Consider the following 6,304-nt stretch of genomic DNA (forward strand, 5'->3'; position numbering starts at 1 on the left):
TGGCCAACACTCACAGTACATGTTATGTTTTGTATGCTATTGGGGGTCACCGAAACACACCTCAACAGGCATTTTGAAAACATCCCCAAAAATACTCCAGTAACTATCATTTATTACTAGGCATTATTTGGGTAATATTTATACTCTAAAAATAATATTCGTATTGAATACCTGTGTTCAAGGAAACTACAACTCCATTATTAGACCATAGATGCCCAAAAAGAGGGTCTGTCATAATGTTGGACTGTGATGAGTTTTGATTCGACACATCATGCCATGAGCTGAGGAATAAAATAGAAAAAACAATAACACAGATCTTTATTTGAAATTTTTTATTTTTTTACTTTTTCAGTTATTACATTATTTATCTCTGTAAAGCTGCTTTGGGAAAAGACAATGTCCATTGTGCAAAGCGCTATACAAATAAATCTGAATGGAATTGTTTCATTTTTAAGCTGCAAAAAATCAATTTAAATTAAATGTAGAGAATAGAAGCCAATATGTCGTATCCCAATTTGGGCAAAAAATTAAATAAAAACTATGGACCAGATTTATGTCTTTCATTAGAAGATATTTCAAGCATATGGAATATAGCTTGAATAGCTTTATTTATATGAACTGTATTAGGTATGTACTATACATTTCTAGATTTCTAGATTTTTTTTGTCCTATGTAATTTATAAAACAGCATTAGTTAAGCAGATCACAGAATAAGGTCTTCTATTTATTTCAAATTATTATGAAATCATAAATGAGGAGAACTATGACAAATTTACAGTTTTGTATAATGTTTCGGCCCATGGTCCTCAATCAAATTTGATATTTGGCCCTTCATAAGAAAAATCCCAGATCAAGTCACGTAGGCTTTATTGTCATTCCAACCATAAATAGTGCATATAATATGCAGTGAAACAAAAGGACCGAGGTGCTACATAAAACGACACAAATTAACAAAAAGTAATGCAAAACTAACAAGGTCATTAGATAATGTGCATGTGTGCAACATTTCGTGCAAACAAACAACAGTAAGACACAGTAAGACCCAAGGACACAACAGAACTGAAGATTTGTAATAGTTCAAATGATTTCTTCATTTGATCAGAAAATACTGTATATGAAACACTGAATTGTTTTAGCAACAATTATGCAAAACAGCAATTTTGTGCAAACAGAATTTTACAGCTTATGATTTTGTTAATTTGTGTGTGTGCGTACGTGTGTGTGTGTGTGTGTGTGTGTGTGTGTGTGTGTGTGTGTGTGTGTGTGTGTGAGCGTGTGAGCGTGTAAGCGTGTGAGAGTGCCGATCCAGTTCCTTGATTCAGGTGCTGAGCCTACTGGGTCTGAACAACTCCCTCTGTAACTGGATCCTGGACTTCCTGACTGGGAGACCTCAGTCAGTCCAGATCATAAACAGAATATCCACCACCACCACACTGAGCACTGGGGCACCTCAGGGCTGTGTGCTTAGTCCACTGCTGTTCACTCTGCTGACTTATGACTGTGTAGCAATGTACAACTTGAATCACTTCATCAAGGTCGCCGATGACACGACCGTGGTGGGTCTCATCAGCAAGAACGATGAGTCAGCATGCAGAGAGGAGGTGCAACAGTTAACAGCCTGGTGTAGAGCCAACAACCTGTGTCTGAACGTTCATAAAACGAAAGAGATGGTTGTTGACTACAGGAGAGCACAGAGGGACCATTCTCCACTGAACATCGATGTATCCTTCGTGACTAAATTTCTTGGTGTTCATCTGGCAGAGAACTTCACTTGGTCACTCAACACCCGCTCCATCACCAAGAAAGCCCAGCAGCATCTATTTTCTGAGAAGGCTAAGGAAAGCCTATCACCCTCCCCCATCCTGACCACGTTCTACAGAGAGACCATTGAGAGCATCTTGAGCAACTGCATCACTCCCTGGTTTGGTCTCTGAGCACAAGACCCTACAGAGGACAGCTGAGGACAGCTGAGAAGATCATCAGGATCTCTCTCCTCTCTATCATGGACATTTTAACTACACACCCCTCACACACACTTTTTACCCTCCTGCCCTCAGGGAAGCGGTTCCGAAGCTTTTGGGCCTCACATCCAGACTGTGTAACAGTTTCTTACCTCAAGCCATCAGGCTTCTCACCATGGAACTAAACTAAAACTCACGCACACACACACACACACACACACACACACACACACACACACACACACACACACACACACACACACACACACACACACACAACTGTGTGACTGATCTGTACAACCCAGATTTAAACACACAACCATACTTACTTCACAAATCCATACCCATATTATATGTACAAATAAATATAAATATTGCACAAACCATTTTGTTTAGATTTTGTTTAATTACAATGTTCACTCCTGTACTCAGTACTATTTTACACACCGCACTGTGTAATATACAGCAGGTTTACTGTCGGCGCTATTTTGTGTTTTGTGTATTTATCCTACACTGTTTTGTGTTGTCTTTGCACTGTCTGTCTTGCACTGTTTGCAACAGGCTGCACACGATGCACTTTATGTGGCGAGTGCACTTACTAGTCCTTAGCTCTGTGTTGTTGTTTTTTTGTTTTTTTTTGTTATGTAGCTTTATGTTGTTTTATGTAGCACCAGAGTTCTGGAGAAACATTGTTTCATTTAACCGTGTACTGCGTCAGCTATATATGGTTAAAATGTCAATAAAAGCTTCTTGACTTGACTTGTATTGAGTAGTCGATTGGTTTGCAAAAAAAAACTTTGGCACAATCTGGATGTGAGTCCCCAAATGATTTGCTACATTTTTACACATTTCAGGAGAATGAAGAGTGTGAGAGGAAAGTGTATGGTCAGCTGCAATGCCTATGGCTTAGCAGATGCAGTGTGTAGTGTAAATGTTTACGATGGAGGGAAGAGTGAGCCCGATATAGACTTGTGTCTATTCAATTTTATTTCAATTAAATTTCCGAACCAGGCAGTGATGCAGCTGTTCAGGATGCTCTCGCTGATCCCATTGTAAAAAGTTGTGAGGATGTGCACAATTCAGTTAAAATCATCCAATCAAATATTTTAATGCAGAAAAGAGTAAGTGCCAAAGACATAACCAATATTTGCACTTAAGAATATACTGTAATTTCAATTATTTTTACTATGTACACTTTTGTTATTCAGAGATTTGCTCTCACCTTTATGTACATATACACTAATATATAATATTGTTGCAGTTGAAGTTATATGCATTTTAGATGGCAAGATCAATGGCATTTTCACACTTGGTTCGAATTCTCAAGTCCATGATTAGGGCCAATTTTGAGCTCATTTGGAAATGGGCTAATAATGACTGCTTTGCATTGACAAAATATGAAATCTATTTGAACCCTTTGCATGATCACGGAACTTGTGCACACGGCTTTGCATATGGGTTTATCTATTTGATTTTTTATATTTTTCTATTGTACAACACAAAAAAGTCGAAATAAGGTGTATTTGATGCAGGCAAACCCTCAAACCCATGGCTGTCCCTTGAGGTGGACATTGTAACAAAGGTTTTTGAGAGTGAAGCCAAAATGTCTCTGAGGCCCGCTAGTGGCTGACTGCGGTACAAATCTTCGAAAGCCCCACCCCATGTTAGTGAATGGAACACGAGGCAATCTTACGTTTACACTTTACATTAGCTGGACACTGTATTTGAAACTCATTTATTCGTTTATGTATTTATGCATCTTTCCAAAACGCTATTGATGACATCAGAATAATGCACAATATAGTACGGACACTGTACAAAAGCTTCAGATAAAACATCAGTATGGTGGAAAAGTGTGATCTCTCTGACTTAAACCATGGCATGGTTCTTCCATGTGATGAAAATTCACAGTCTGGAGTTTACACACAAAATAGCTTGACAAGAGAGGTCAGATGAAAACAGGCAGAATAATTAGAGTTACCAGCTCAATACTCATTTGTGTTAAAATCTGGGGAATTTGGCCAAGTGATGAGCCTCACATTATCTGCTGTACTATTTCCATGAAGGGGTGTACTTGGTTTGCGTTAATGTTTAGGAAGATAGTATGTGTCACAGTACTATCCACATGAATGCCAGGACCCATGGATTCCCGGTAAAACATTTTCAAGAGCATCACAGTGCCAGGAATACTTATATGTGGGAAGTGGTAGCTCAGTGGTTAAGGCATTGGACTTTGGATTAGAGGATCACAAATTCAAATCCCACCACCATCAAGCTGCCACTGCTGGGCCCTTGAGCAAGACCCTTAACCCTCCCCTGCTCAGTTGTAAGTCACTCTTAAAAAGGGCATCTGCCAAATGCCATAAATGTAAATATGGCAGTGGGTCTGCAGGTACACAGCCCCACACTGCATTAGCAAAGATAGAGGTGATGTGGTCATATCTTCTAATTCTCTATCAAGAGCCCATTTATCAAGAGCCCATTTATGCACCTACAATGTTACTCTTAGTAACCAGTGAATGAGAAAGGGGTATTCCTTAGCTCCTGCATAGTAAAACGAGCTCCTGCATAGGAAAACCTATGATAAAATAAAACCCTAAGATTACCTTCTTATGTTGCACTGGCTGCCACTATAGATCTAACTAGAACTGCTTGTGGCCCTAAAGGCTTAGCTTAGTCCATAAAATGGAGCCACATGAAGCAGGAAGGATTGGTTATATCTTGGGCAAACCTTAGTTTTAGCTTTCCTTTTGCAAATTGGCTCACAGACTCGTCACCCATTCACGCCGCTATGAGGGCTTATTTCATAGTTGCTGAATCTCTGCCCAAGGCTTTGCCCTACAGAAACTATGCAGTTTTTGCTAACCCTCTATAGCATTTGGATATATATATACTTTTAATGTTGTAATCTTTTCCATCTTTTCCGCTAATTGATATACATACACATTTCACAAATAAAGCTGTTACTAATGACAGAGGACTGACTAAAGAATGACTAAACATCCTGCACTAAACACACTGAGGAATCCTAATGTTTGCCATGTTGAGTGTTAAGTGTACTTTAATCGAAGGTTTGTTGAGATTATTTTAGACCGATCCAACTTGTATGGCCTCTGCAGTCTCAGACAGCAGTCAAAAGCAGAAAGTGAAAAATATAACACCAAAAGCTAAATTAGTGATAAATGCAGAAAGGGGTTATAGTTTAAACACAGAAAAGGTACTTCTGCCAAAAGATTGAAAACAGGACCTATGTCACTTGAAGAATTTAACTTTACAGTCACGGTGAACAGAGAAGCATTCTGCATGCACATAACTTCAAATGTGATGATCGCAAATGTTGAGCTATTTTACGAGTTGCTCAGTAGCGTCTAGTTTTATAACCACAATGACTGTATAAGACTGTAGAAAGAACATTACTTATAATCTTACACTCCAGTGCTCATGTTAGTTCTCACTCTCCAGTGTTCTGTATTGTTTAAAGACTATAATCACACTCTTGATGTCACCCAAATGAGGATGGGTTCCCCTTTTGAGTCTGGTTCCTCTCAAGGTTTCTTCCTCATGACATCTAAGGGAGTTTTTTTCTTGCCACAGTCGCCATGGCTTGCTCATCAGGGATAAATGCACACCATTCACCTTGACTGTTGATTTCTGTAAAGAGGCTTTGAGACAATGTCTGTTGTAAAAAGCACTATAGAATAAACTTGACTTGACTTGACTTGACTCAAGTATCATTTTTCAATGCAGAAAAAATAAGCACGGACATGACCTAAAAGTAGAAACTTGAGGCAACTTAATGTATAATTTAGTGCTCTCAGTGTTAGCATTCGCATTACAAAGATGAGCTCATTACAACGTCTTAATATTCAATAAGTCTGTTTTTATATCTCCATATGACAAAAAAAAAAAAAAGTTTCAATAGTTTTGATATAGTTGATTCACAAAGGGGAGAAGATTATGTATGTCCATTACAAGACATAAAAATAGAATGATCTCAAATAAGAAAAATGACTCAAACTGTATAACACGGCACAACAAAACTGCTTTTCTGTGTATAACAAAAGATGGAGTGGTGGACAGAGGGCTGAGAAATCATATTTAAGTGTATTGAAAAGTCTAAAGATTTTATTTATTTACTTAACGTGAACATATTAGTTTTTTTATCAGTTAAATACATTTACTTCTTAAAACATTTTAATAGCAAACATAAAAAAAAAAAAAAAAAACAAACAAAAACAAAACAAACAACAACTTTTTGACAATGATTTCTCAGCCTTTTGTCCACCACCTCACAAACCAATAAATAAAAAATAAAAACACACAGAAATGAGTAAGACATCTTT

This window comes from Silurus aristotelis (assembly GCF_946808225.1).
Source record: "Silurus aristotelis genome assembly, chromosome: 14".
Taxonomy (NCBI): domain Eukaryota; kingdom Metazoa; phylum Chordata; class Actinopteri; order Siluriformes; family Siluridae; genus Silurus; species Silurus aristotelis.